General features: G+C 24.1%; 3 non-coding genes across 3 annotated transcripts; all 3 read left to right on the top strand.

Moving 5' to 3' along the window:
• The first annotated feature begins 347 nt into the window (after positions 1-347).
• Positions 348-467, top strand: LOC123304325. The gene has a single exon (XR_006536356.1). It is a non-coding gene; the product is annotated as a 5S ribosomal RNA (ribosomal RNA).
• Positions 468-6,824: 6,357 nt separating this feature from the next.
• On the top strand, positions 6,825-6,943 carry LOC123304311. Its single transcript, XR_006536342.1, has one exon. It is a non-coding gene; the product is annotated as a 5S ribosomal RNA (ribosomal RNA).
• A 6,358-nt stretch (positions 6,944-13,301) lies between these two features.
• LOC123304310 lies at positions 13,302-13,420 on the top strand. The gene has a single exon (XR_006536341.1). It is a non-coding gene; the product is annotated as a 5S ribosomal RNA (ribosomal RNA).
• The last annotated feature ends 2,304 nt before the right edge of the window (positions 13,421-15,724 follow it).

Below are 15,724 nucleotides of genomic sequence, written 5' to 3'. Positions count from 1 at the left end.
ATGATCTGTTACTTTAATAATATATTGAAATATTTCATTATTTTTGCTAAAAAATGAAAATAACATAGGCCTTAATACAGGCCACAAATTAATATTTGATAAGAGTAAATTATTTTTTGTATAAATATTTTATAAAATAATAGTTAAGAAACATTTGCCACAGTCAGTACCACGGATGGGTGGCCACTTGAGAATACTGTGTGCGGTTGCATTTTTATTTAAAATATATGGTATAATAAATAAGTATATATTTAAATTGATTACTTCATTGAAAATTTTAATAATATACTTTAATATTAATGATATTTATGAAAAATATATATTTGTAAAAATTTTCATTTATTACTGGCAACAGCCCATACCACGTTGAAAACACCGGTTCTCGTCCGATCACCGAAGTTAAGCAACATTGGGCACAGTCAGTACTTGGATGGGTGACCGCTTGGGAACACTGTGTGCGGTTGCCTTTTTATATTAAAAATATAAATTATTTTTCTTCTTTTCTTTTTTTTTACACACCATATATAAATATATGTTATTTAGAAATGTAAACCTTTTATATTATTCGTCAACAAATAAATATTATTTTTTGTATAAAATTTTATTGCATTTATAACTCATATCATGGTTACTTTAAAGCGAGAAGTTTTTTTAATATTTCAAATGAATATAAAATAATATAAATTTTATGAAATTTATTTATTTTTAGAAATAGCAATCGCTTATAATTATAACAAAATTTTAATAATGTTTAATTTTATTTCAATAATTTATATATATATATATATATATATATTTTTTAATAAAAATAATATACTCTTATTTAATAATATATGTTGGTCCTATATATAGGACCGAAAATATTTCTTATTTGTTTTTTTTTTTTTTAAATTGTCATTTAAAACGCTTATGCACGTTCTCCACGAATACGTCTTGCCAATTGTATATCCTTAGGCATAATTGTAACACGCTTTGCATGAATTGCGCATAAATTGGTATCTTCAAATAAACCTACTAAATAGGCTTCACTAGCTTCTTGTAATGCCATAACAGCTGAACTTTGGAAACGTAAATCGGTTTTAAAATCTTGTGCAATTTCACGTACTAAACGTTGGAATGGTAATTTACGAATTAACAATTCAGTACTTTTTTGATAACGACGAATTTCTCGTAAAGCTACTGTACCAGGACGATATCTGTGTGGTTTTTTTACTCCACCAGTTGCTGGTGCACTTTTACGTGCAGCTTTCGTTGCTAATTGTTTTCTTGGTGCTTTACCACCAGTTGATTTACGTGCAGTTTGCTTGGTTCTAGCCATTTTCAAATAATAATGTTTTTACAAAAAAACACACAATTTTAAAAATTATATTCGACAATTTGATACTACAAAGTCAAATGTTTAAATGCGAAATAAATGTGTTGTATTTATATTTATATGAAATTTCAAAATTTTTGTTGTCATATCCTATTGGATAGCTATCAGAGTATGGACTAATCAAATTGTATAGGCGTGGCTTAAAAAATCTTTAATGCTTTATATAAAAAGGCACAATTGTACCGGCGCTCACATACATTACAATACTTGTGAGGTTAACACACGTGTTATCCGTTCGTTAAAATATTGTAAATAATTTTTTATTAAAATGACTGGCAGAGGAAAAGGTGGAAAGGGTCTTGGAAAAGGGGGTGCAAAACGTCATAGAAAAGTTTTGCGTGATAATATCCAAGGTATTACAAAACCTGCAATTCGTCGTTTAGCACGACGAGGTGGAGTAAAACGTATCTCTGGTTTAATTTATGAAGAAACACGTGGTGTACTTAAAGTATTCCTTGAAAATGTTATTCGGGATGCTGTTACATATACTGAACACGCAAAACGTAAAACAGTTACAGCTATGGATGTTGTATATGCATTAAAACGACAAGGTCGTACTTTGTATGGTTTTGGAGGTTAAGAAAATATAATAATTTACTTAAAATATTTAGTAAATTTATTAAAGAATATTTAATACATCCGATAAATTTAAACAGGCTTTCCTTTTTGGGAAGCCACTAATTTTATTTATATAAGAGTAAATAAATTTGTTAATAAATATAACATATTATATAATTTGTTTACAACAAATTATTTTGTTTATAACATACATTACCAAATATTTTTATTTATTTTTTTTTTTTTTATTGTAATATATCTGCAATAATAAATTATAATTTGTATATTATCTATTTTATTTTACAATAACTTATTGAATTTTTGAAAAAATTTTATTATAAATTAATATACTATTATATTTTTTATATATACAAGTTAAGAGTAACAAGTATCGATAGGAGATTATCGAATTTATAACTAATAAAACATTTCGCCTTAATCAAAGAAAATAAAGATTTTGCTATACCATTTTTTATACTTTCAATAAATAATTTATTATTAAATTTTTATTATTTCATTTATTTTTTAAAATTATTAAAAATATTTTTCTAATAATTATAAGCGTACATAAACAAGTAGTAAATGTAAAATGAAAATAATAAAGGTAATGTAATGCAAATGCATTACATTGATTTACGATATATATTCCGCGATATCCTTTATTATATTTAAAATTAATAATATTGATATACTAATAATAGATATATTCAAGCTATTAATATATAAAATTTTATATTAAATATGATATTAATAATTGTTTATTTTATTTTTTTGTATATATAAAAATAATTTACTCTTATTTAAAAAATTTGATGGCTCTCTTAAAAAGAGAGCCGTTTTTATATGTTGATGTATTTTTATGTTATCAATTAAATAATATTTTCGATTTATTTATTTTGAACTTGTATATTTTGTAACAGCTTTAGTACCTTCACTAACAGCGTGCTTTGCCAATTCACCAGGTAATAATAATCGAACTGCGGTTTGAATTTCCCGACTTGTGATTGTTGAACGTTTATTATAATGTGCTAAACGTGATGCTTCAGCAGCAATACGTTCAAAAATATCATTAACAAAACTGTTCATGATACTCATAGCTTTACTAGAGATACCAGTATCAGGATGCACTTGTTTTAATACTTTGTAAATGTAAATTGCATATGATTCCTTGCGCTTCCTCTTCTTTTTCTTATCACTCTTTGATATATTTTTTTGAGCTTTGCCAGCTTTTTTTGCTGCTTTTCCACTTGTTTTTGGTGGCATTGTTACAAACAATTAATATACACAGATAGTTACAGAACACCAGTCAGTATATGTATGAGCGTGTCGTGTATACAACTAGCGTATTATATACGCGAAGATGGATATAACAATAAAAATGAATACTACTCTCTGATTGGCTAAAAATAATACTATAAGGTGATTGGTTTATTTTTAAAGTTTTATATTTTATAAATATTATAAATTAAAATACCCAAATAACATTTTAAACATTTATGTTACAATCCCCGTAACGTACACATCTGTGTGATTATATTTACAAAAAAAAATATTAATTAAATAAATTTATTCGCTATGTCTGGACGAGGTAAAGGTGGTAAAGTAAAGGGAAAGGCAAAGTCAAGATCAAGCCGAGCAGGATTACAATTTCCTGTTGGAAGAATTCACAGATTATTACGAAAAGGAAATTATGCTGAACGAGTAGGTGCTGGTGCCCCAGTATATTTGGCTGCTGTTATGGAATATTTGGCTGCAGAAGTTCTCGAGTTAGCTGGTAATGCTGCCCGTGATAACAAAAAAACACGTATCATTCCACGTCATTTACAATTGGCAATTCGTAATGATGAAGAATTAAATAAATTATTATCTGGTGTAACAATTGCTCAAGGTGGTGTATTACCAAACATTCAAGCAGTGTTATTACCAAAGAAAACTGAAAAGAAAGCATAAATTAAAAACATTGCATTAATTTTTATAATAATAATACATCGATCATAGGCCTTTTAATAAAAGGCCACAAATTTATTTAAAATAAGAGTAAAAATTATTTTTATAAATAATATATTATAATATTTTTTTAAAGAATCAATTTAAATAATTATAAATTAATGATTCTTTTTTTTTTTTTCTTTTTTTATATGTTATTATGGAAATAATTCATCATATTATGATGACATTTAGGTAACATATTATAAGAATATTCATAAAATATTATCAAAATAATATTGTATTATGATGATATTTAGACAAAATATTATAAGAATATACACAAAATATTATCAAAATAATATCATTAGATAACAAAACTGTTCATGATACTCATACCTTTACTAGAGATAAAAGTATCAGGATGCACTTGTATTAATACATATTATCACAACATCACAAAATATTTTTTAAAAGGAAAAATTTTTTTAAAATTATTATAAAATTTGATTGAATTAAATTTCAATTTATTTTTTTAATAATAAAAAAAAAAAAAAAAACAAAGCATATAAACTTTCTATTGAAAATGTTATTTTAAACTAGATGGCCAAGTGAACTTCGTTACACAAACAATATATGACGTATTCGTTATTTAAATAATCAGTATCCTTTGATATTATATCAATACGTTACTCTCTTCTTTTGATACATATTAATAAAATTTCAATTTATAAGATTTTATGTCAATTATATAAATAATATTATAAATTTTCTAAATACATAAGTTAAGTAACAAAAAATTTGAATAACAAGATAAATTTATATATTATGTTTTAATACTCGATACTATAATATATCGCATCCGTTACCAATTATTCGGTATCCTTTGATTTATACACAGAATGAACTAAAAATATATATCAAATTTATTTTATTTATTTATATATTTAATATTATTATTATTATTTTATATTACAAAGTTTCTTAACGAAGCTTACAATGATTTCTCATATCGTACTTAACAAAATTATTTAGATCATATAAAATTTAAATTGTTAAAAAATTTGTATATTTATTATTATTATTATTTATTTTTATTAAAATTACATAACATAAAATTAATAATATTTTAATAATTATATAAATTAATTCTTATTTAAAATAATCTTATATTAATCTCAACAAATACTCTAATAATATATTTTGTCATAAATTTTTTTATATTTAAAATAAATATTATAATATATAAATACTTATATCAGTATAAAATTTCTTTATATAATTATGAAAAAATTAATTTAATAGTTAATTATTGATATTAATGCATAAATAAAAGTATTTTCTAATGAAATATATTTTGTCAATGTTCGATTAACACATTTCATAATAATACGTTTTCATTATTGACAAAAAAAGTTTTTCTAAAAATGAAATCTTATACTATAATATATATATTTATATATTAAATTTTTTAATTATTTATATACTAATAATTTATAATAAATCGATATTAAATAAAAAATAAAAATATATACTTTTTAAGTTTACCTTAAAAATATTATTGTTTTGTATGATTGAAATAATTAATATTAAACTATGTTTATTAATAATTGTTAATAAAAAAATTAAATATATTTTAATTTATAAAATAAATATTATTATTAAATTTATAATTTATTATTTTATATATTATAGAAATTGAAAAAATAAATCATGTTTACTACGACAGTAAATTAGAAATACTATTTAATTTTTATGTGTTTTCTACATGGTACTTTGACTTACATAGGGACTTATATTATTGTGAATAATGATATAATTGAAAACCTTTATTTTTTATTTGATAGAATTATTATATTTTATCATTTAAATATTTATAATAAATACATTATTTTTATAAAGTAAAAAAATATGGCCGAAGAAAATTCTACAGCTGTTGCAGCAACTGCGGTTACTGCTGCTTCTACAACACCAACAAAAAAAGCAACAGCTTCTGGTGCTAAACGTACAAAACAACATTCAAAACCAACACATCCACGTACATCAGAAATGGTTGTTAACGCAATTAAAAATTTAAAAGAACGTGGTGGTTCATCATTACAAGCAATTAAAAAATATTTAGCTGCAAATTATAAAGTGGATTCTGATAAAATTTCACCATTTATTAAAAAATATTTAAAAGCTGCTGTAACTGAGGGAGCCTTGGTACAAACTAAAGGTAAAGGAGCATCTGGTTCATTCAAATTGGCTGCTTCCGCTTCATCTAATTCTTCAGCTAAATCAAAAGTATCCAAAAAAGAAAGTGGAGCAAAAGGTTCAGCAAAGAGTGCTAAAAGTAAACGGGCACCAAAAGAAAAGAAAGCCACAACTACATCATTGGCAGCCAAAAAGCCTAAAGCAAAAAAAGCGACTCCATCATCATCAACTGCTGCTAAAAAAGTTACTGCAAAATCATCAGCGGCATCAAAAAAAGCACCAGTTAAAGCAAAACCAGCAAAAAGTACAAAATCCGCTGCCAAAAGTAGCCCTGCTCGTAAACCGAAAGCACCAAAAGCTAAGAAAGCTTCTGTTGCCAAATCATCTCCTACAAAAATTAAAAAAGCAGCACCAAAAAAGAAATGATCTGTTACTTTAATAATATATTGAAATATTTCATTATTTTTGCTAAAAAATGAAAATAACATAGGCCTTAATACAGGCCACAAATTAATATTTGATAAGAGTAAATTATTTTTTGTATAAATATTTTATAAAATAATAGTTAAGAAACATTTGCCACAGTCAGTACCACGGATGGGTGGCCACTTGAGAATACTGTGTGCGGTTGCATTTTTATTTAAAATATATGGTATAATAAATAAGTATATATTTAAATTGATTACTTCATTGAAAATTTTAATAATATACTTTAATATTAATGATATTTATGAAAAATATATATTTGTAAAAATTTTCATTTATTACTGGCAACAGCCATACCACGTTGAAAACACCGGTTCTCGTCCGATCACCGAAGTTAAGCAACATTGGGCACAGTCAGTACTTGGATGGGTGACCGCTTGGGAACACTGTGTGCGGTTGCCTTTTTATATTAAAAATATAAATTATTTTTCTTCTTTTCTTTTTTTTTACACACCATATATAAATATATGTTATTTAGAAATGTAAACCTTTTATATTATTCGTCAACAAATAAATATTATTTTTTGTATAAAATTTTATTGCATTTATAACTCATATCATGGTTACTTTAAAGCGAGAAGTTTTTTTAATATTTCAAATGAATATAAAATAATATAAATTTTATGAAATTTATTTATTTTTAGAAATAGCAATCGCTTATAATTATAACAAAATTTTAATAATGTTTAATTTTATTTCAATAATTTATATATATATATATATATATATATTTTTTAATAAAAATAATATACTCTTATTTAATAATATATGTTGGTCCTATATATAGGACCGAAAATATTTCTTATTTGTTTTTTTTTTTTTTAAATTGTCATTTAAAACGCTTATGCACGTTCTCCACGAATACGTCTTGCCAATTGTATATCCTTAGGCATAATTGTAACACGCTTTGCATGAATTGCGCATAAATTGGTATCTTCAAATAAACCTACTAAATAGGCTTCACTAGCTTCTTGTAATGCCATAACAGCTGAACTTTGGAAACGTAAATCGGTTTTAAAATCTTGTGCAATTTCACGTACTAAACGTTGGAATGGTAATTTACGAATTAACAATTCAGTACTTTTTTGATAACGACGAATTTCTCGTAAAGCTACTGTACCAGGACGATATCTGTGTGGTTTTTTTACTCCACCAGTTGCTGGTGCACTTTTACGTGCAGCTTTCGTTGCTAATTGTTTTCTTGGTGCTTTACCACCAGTTGATTTACGTGCAGTTTGCTTGGTTCTAGCCATTTTCAAATAATAATGTTTTTACAAAAAAACACACAATTTTAAAAATTATATTCGACAATTTGATACTACAAAGTCAAATGTTTAAATGCGAAATAAATGTGTTGTATTTATATTTATATGAAATTTCAAAATTTTTGTTGTCATATCCTATTGGATAGCTATCAGAGTATGGACTAATCAAATTGTATAGGCGTGGCTTAAAAAATCTTTAATGCTTTATATAAAAAGGCACAATTGTACCGGCGCTCACATACATTACAATACTTGTGAGGTTAACACACGTGTTATCCGTTCGTTAAAATATTGTAAATAATTTTTTATTAAAATGACTGGCAGAGGAAAAGGTGGAAAGGGTCTTGGAAAAGGGGGTGCAAAACGTCATAGAAAAGTTTTGCGTGATAATATCCAAGGTATTACAAAACCTGCAATTCGTCGTTTAGCACGACGAGGTGGAGTAAAACGTATCTCTGGTTTAATTTATGAAGAAACACGTGGTGTACTTAAAGTATTCCTTGAAAATGTTATTCGGGATGCTGTTACATATACTGAACACGCAAAACGTAAAACAGTTACAGCTATGGATGTTGTATATGCATTAAAACGACAAGGTCGTACTTTGTATGGTTTTGGAGGTTAAGAAAATATAATAATTTACTTAAAATATTTAGTAAATTTATTAAAGAATATTTAATACATCCGATAAATTTAAACAGGCTTTCCTTTTTGGGAAGCCACTAATTTTATTTATATAAGAGTAAATAAATTTGTTAATAAATATAACATATTATATAATTTGTTTACAACAAATTATTTTGTTTATAACATACATTACCAAATATTTTTATTTATTTTTTTTTTTTTTATTGTAATATATCTGCAATAATAAATTATAATTTGTATATTATCTATTTTATTTTACAATAACTTATTGAATTTTTGAAAAAATTTTATTATAAATTAATATACTATTATATTTTTTATATATACAAGTTAAGAGTAACAAGTATCGATAGGAGATTATCGAATTTATAACTAATAAAACATTTCGCCTTAATCAAAGAAAATAAAGATTTTGCTATACCATTTTTTATACTTTCAATAAATAATTTATTATTAAATTTTTATTATTTCATTTATTTTTTAAAATTATTAAAAATATTTTTCTAATAATTATAAGCGTACATAAACAAGTAGTAAATGTAAAATGAAAATAATAAAGGTAATGTAATGCAAATGCATTACATTGATTTACGATATATATTCCGCGATATCCTTTATTATATTTAAAATTAATAATATTGATATACTAATAATAGATATATTCAAGCTATTAATATATAAAATTTTATATTAAATATGATATTAATAATTGTTTATTTTATTTTTTTGTATATATAAAAATAATTTACTCTTATTTAAAAAATTTGATGGCTCTCTTAAAAAGAGAGCCATTTTTATATGTTGATGTATTTTTATGTTATCAATTAAATAATATTTTCGATTTATTTATTTTGAACTTGTATATTTTGTAACAGCTTTAGTACCTTCACTAACAGCGTGCTTTGCCAATTCACCAGGTAATAATAATCGAACTGCGGTTTGAATTTCCCGACTTGTGATTGTTGAACGTTTATTATAATGTGCTAAACGTGATGCTTCAGCAGCAATACGTTCAAAAATATCATTAACAAAACTGTTCATGATACTCATAGCTTTACTAGAGATACCAGTATCAGGATGCACTTGTTTTAATACTTTGTAAATGTAAATTGCATATGATTCCTTGCGCTTCCTCTTCTTTTTCTTATCACTCTTTGATATATTTTTTTGAGCTTTGCCAGCTTTTTTTGCTGCTTTTCCACTTGTTTTTGGTGGCATTGTTACAAACAATTAATATACACAGATAGTTACAGAACACCAGTCAGTATATGTATGAGCGTGTCGTGTATACAACTAGCGTATTATATACGCGAAGATGGATATAACAATAAAAATGAATACTACTCTCTGATTGGCTAAAAATAATACTATAAGGTGATTGGTTTATTTTTAAAGTTTTATATTTTATAAATATTATAAATTAAAATACCCAAATAACATTTTAAACATTTATGTTACAATCCCCGTAACGTACACATCTGTGTGATTATATTTACAAAAAAAAATATTAATTAAATAAATTTATTCGCTATGTCTGGACGAGGTAAAGGTGGTAAAGTAAAGGGAAAGGCAAAGTCAAGATCAAGCCGAGCAGGATTACAATTTCCTGTTGGAAGAATTCACAGATTATTACGAAAAGGAAATTATGCTGAACGAGTAGGTGCTGGTGCCCCAGTATATTTGGCTGCTGTTATGGAATATTTGGCTGCAGAAGTTCTCGAGTTAGCTGGTAATGCTGCCCGTGATAACAAAAAAACACGTATCATTCCACGTCATTTACAATTGGCAATTCGTAATGATGAAGAATTAAATAAATTATTATCTGGTGTAACAATTGCTCAAGGTGGTGTATTACCAAACATTCAAGCAGTGTTATTACCAAAGAAAACTGAAAAGAAAGCATAAATTAAAAACATTGCATTAATTTTTATAATAATAATACATCGATCATAGGCCTTTTAATAAAAGGCCACAAATTTATTTAAAATAAGAGTAAAAATTATTTTTATAAATAATATATTATAATATTTTTTTAAAGAATCAATTTAAATAATTATAAATTAATGATTCTTTTTTTTTTTTTCTTTTTTTATATGTTATTATGGAAATAATTCATCATATTATGATGACATTTAGGTAACATATTATAAGAATATTCATAAAATATTATCAAAATAATATTGTATTATGATGATATTTAGACAAAATATTATAAGAATATACACAAAATATTATCAAAATAATATCATTAGATAACAAAACTGTTCATGATACTCATACCTTTACTAGAGATAAAAGTATCAGGATGCACTTGTATTAATACATATTATCACAACATCACAAAATATTTTTTAAAAGGAAAAATTTTTTTAAAATTATTATAAAATTTGATTGAATTAAATTTCAATTTATTTTTTTAATAATTAAAGAAAAAAAAAAAAACAAAGCATATAAACTTTCTATTGAAAATGTTATTTTAAACTAGATGGCCAAGTGAACTTCGTTACACAAACAATATATGACGTATTCGTTATTTAAATAATCAGTATCCTTTGATATTATATCAATACGTTACTCTCTTCTTTTGATACATATTAATAAAATTTCAATTTATAAGATTTTATGTCAATTATATAAATAATATTATAAATTTTCTAAATACATAAGTTAAGTAACAAAAAATTTGAATAACAAGATAAATTTATATATTATGTTTTAATACTCGATACTATAATATATCGCATCCGTTACCAATTATTCGGTATCCTTTGATTTATACACAGAATGAACTAAAAATATATATCAAATTTATTTTATTTATTTATATATTTAATATTATTATTATTATTTTATATTACAAAGTTTCTTAACGAAGCTTACAATGATTTCTCATATCGTACTTAACAAAATTATTTAGATCATATAAAATTTAAATTGTTAAAAAATTTGTATATTTATTATTATTATTATTTATTTTTATTAAAATTACATAACATAAAATTAATAATATTTTAATAATTATATAAATTAATTCTTATTTAAAATAATCTTATATTAATCTCAACAAATACTCTAATAATATATTTTGTCATAAATTTTTTTATATTTAAAATAAATATTATAATATATAAATACTTATATCAGTATAAAATTTCTTTATATAATTATGAAAAAATTAATTTAATAGTTAATTATTGATATTAATGCATAAATAAAAGTATTTTCTAATGAAATATATTTTGTCAATGTTCGATTAACACATTTCATAATAATACGTTTTCATTATTGACAAAAAAAGTTTTTCTAAAAATGAAATCTTATACTATAATATATATATTTATATATTAAATTTTTTAATTATTTATATACTAATAATTTATAATAAATCGATATTAAATAAAAAATAAAAATATATACTTTTTAAGTTTACCTTAAAAATATTATTGTTTTGTATGATTGAAATAATTAATATTAAACTATGTTTATTAATAATTGTTAATAAAAAAATTAAATATATTTTAATTTATAAAATAAATATTATTATTAAATTTATAATTTATTATTTTATATATTATAGAAATTGAAAAAATAAATCATGTTTACTACGACAGTAAATTAGAAATACTATTTAATTTTTATGTGTTTTCTACATGGTACTTTGACTTACATAGGGACTTATATTATTGTGAATAATGATATAATTGAAAACCTTTATTTTTTATTTGATAGAATTATTATATTTTATCATTTAAATATTTATAATAAATACATTATTTTTATAAAGTAAAAAAATATGGCCGAAGAAAATTCTACAGCTGTTGCAGCAACTGCGGTTACTGCTGCTTCTACAACACCAACAAAAAAAGCAACAGCTTCTGGTGCTAAACGTACAAAACAACATTCAAAACCAACACATCCACGTACATCAGAAATGGTTGTTAACGCAATTAAAAATTTAAAAGAACGTGGTGGTTCATCATTACAAGCAATTAAAAAATATTTAGCTGCAAATTATAAAGTGGATTCTGATAAAATTTCACCATTTATTAAAAAATATTTAAAAGCTGCTGTAACTGAGGGAGCCTTGGTACAAACTAAAGGTAAAGGTGCATCTGGTTCATTCAAATTGGCTGCTTCCGCTTCATCTAATTCTTCAGCTAAATCAAAAGTATCCAAAAAAGAAAGTGGAGCAAAAGGTTCAGCAAAGAGTGCTAAAAGTAAACGGGCACCAAAAGAAAAGAAAGCCACAACTACATCATTGGCAGCCAAAAAGCCTAAAGCAAAAAAAGCGACTCCATCATCATCAACTGCTGCTAAAAAAGTTACTGCAAAATCATCAGCGGCATCAAAAAAAGCACCAGTTAAAGCAAAACCAGCAAAAAGTACAAAATCCGCTGCCAAAAGTAGCCCTGCTCGTAAACCGAAAGCACCAAAAGCTAAGAAAGCTTCTGTTGCCAAATCATCTCCTACAAAAATTAAAAAAGCAGCACCAAAAAAGAAATGATCTGTTACTTTAATAATATATTGAAATATTTCATTATTTTTGCTAAAAAATGAAAATAACATAGGCCTTAATACAGGCCACAAATTAATATTTGATAAGAGTAAATTATTTTTTGTATAAATATTTTATAAAATAATAGTTAAGAAACATTTGCCACAGTCAGTACCACGGATGGGTGGCCACTTGAGAATACTGTGTGCGGTTGCATTTTTATTTAAAATATATGGTATAATAAATAAGTATATATTTAAATTGATTACTTCATTGAAAATTTTAATAATATACTTTAATATTAATGATATTTATGAAAAATATATATTTGTAAAAATTTTCATTTATTACTGGCAACAGCCATACCACGTTGAAAACACCGGTTCTCGTCCGATCACCGAAGTTAAGCAACATTGGGCACAGTCAGTACTTGGATGGGTGACCGCTTGGGAACACTGTGTGCGGTTGCCTTTTTATATTAAAAATATAAATTATTTTTCTTCTTTTCTTTTTTTTTACACACCATATATAAATATATGTTATTTAGAAATGTAAACCTTTTATATTATTCGTCAACAAATAAATATTATTTTTTGTATAAAATTTTATTGCATTTATAACTCATATCATGGTTACTTTAAAGCGAGAAGTTTTTTTAATATTTCAAATGAATATAAAATAATATAAATTTTATGAAATTTATTTATTTTTAGAAATAGCAATCGCTTATAATTATAACAAAATTTTAATAATGTTTAATTTTATTTCAATAATTTATATATATATATATATATATATATTTTTTAATAAAAATAATATACTCTTATTTAATAATATATGTTGGTCCTATATATAGGACCGAAAATATTTCTTATTTGTTTTTTTTTTTTTTAAATTGTCATTTAAAACGCTTATGCACGTTCTCCACGAATACGTCTTGCCAATTGTATATCCTTAGGCATAATTGTAACACGCTTTGCATGAATTGCGCATAAATTGGTATCTTCAAATAAACCTACTAAATAGGCTTCACTAGCTTCTTGTAATGCCATAACAGCTGAACTTTGGAAACGTAAATCGGTTTTAAAATCTTGTGCAATTTCACGTACTAAACGTTGGAATGGTAATTTACGAATTAACAATTCAGTACTTTTTTGATAACGACGAATTTCTCGTAAAGCTACTGTACCAGGACGATATCTGTGTGGTTTTTTTACTCCACCAGTTGCTGGTGCACTTTTACGTGCAGCTTTCGTTGCTAATTGTTTTCTTGGTGCTTTACCACCAGTTGATTTACGTGCAGTTTGCTTGGTTCTAGCCATTTTCAAATAATAATGTTTTTACAAAAAAACACACAATTTTTAAAATTATATTCGACAATTTGATACTACAAAGTCAAATGTTTAAATGCGAAATAAATGTGTTGTATTTATATTTATATGAAATTTCAAAATTTTTGTTGTCATATCCTATTGGATAGCTATCAGAGTATGGACTAATCAAATTGTATAGGCGTGGCTTAAAAAATCTTTAATGCTTTATATAAAAAGGCACAATTGTACCGGCGCTCACATACATTACAATACTTGTGAGGTTAACACACGTGTTATCCGTTCGTTAAAATATTGTAAATAATTTTTTATTAAAATGACTGGCAGAGGAAAAGGTGGAAAGGGTCTTGGAAAAGGGGGTGCAAAACGTCATAGAAAAGTTTTGCGTGATAATATCCAAGGTATTACAAAACCTGCAATTCGTCGTTTAGCACGACGAGGTGGAGTAAAACGTATCTCTGGTTTAATTTATGAAGAAACACGTGGTGTACTTAAAGTATTCCTTGAAAATGTTATTCGGGATGCTGTTACATATACTGAACACGCAAAACGTAAAACAGTTACAGCTATGGATGTTGTATATGCATTAAAACGACAAGGTCGTACTTTGTATGGTTTTGGAGGTTAAGAAAATATAATAATTTACTTAAAATATTTAGTAAATTTATTAAAGAATATTTAATACATCCGATAAATTTAAACAGGCTTTCCTTTTTGGGAAGCCACTAATTTTATTTATATAAGAGTAAATAAATTTGTTAATAAATATAACATATTATATAATTTGTTTACAACAAATTATTTTGTTTATAACATACATTACCAAATATTTTTATTTATTTTTTTTTTTTTTATTGTAATATATCTGCAATAATAAATTATAATTTGTATATTATCTATTTTATTTTACAATAACTTATTGAATTTTTGAAAAAATTTTATTATAAATTAATATACTATTATATTTTTTATATATACAAGTTAAGAGTAACAAGTATCGATAGGAGATTATCGAATTTATAACTAATAAAACATTTCGCCTTAATCAAAGAAAATAAAGATTTTGCTATACCATTTTTTATACTTTCAATAAATAATTTATTATTAAATTTTTATTATTTCATTTATTTTTTAAAATTATTAAAAATATTTTTCTAATAATTATAAGCGTACATAAACAAGTAGTAAATGTAAAATGAAAATAATAAAGGTAATGTAATGCATTTGCATTACACTGATTTACGATATATATTCCGCGATATCCTTTATTATATTTAAAATTAATAATATTGATATACTAATAATAGATATATTCAAGCTATTAATATATAAAATTTTATATTAAATATGATATTAATAATTGTTTATTTTATTTTTTTGTATATATAAAAATAATTTACTCTTATTTAAAAAATTTGATGGCTCTCTTAAAAAGAGAGCCGTT

Source organism: Chrysoperla carnea (assembly GCF_905475395.1).
Source record: "Chrysoperla carnea chromosome X unlocalized genomic scaffold, inChrCarn1.1 SUPER_X_unloc_4, whole genome shotgun sequence".
In the NCBI taxonomy this organism is placed as follows: domain Eukaryota; kingdom Metazoa; phylum Arthropoda; class Insecta; order Neuroptera; family Chrysopidae; genus Chrysoperla; species Chrysoperla carnea.
Note: the sequence above shows the minus strand (reverse complement) of the source record. Positions and strands in the feature narration are given on the sequence as shown.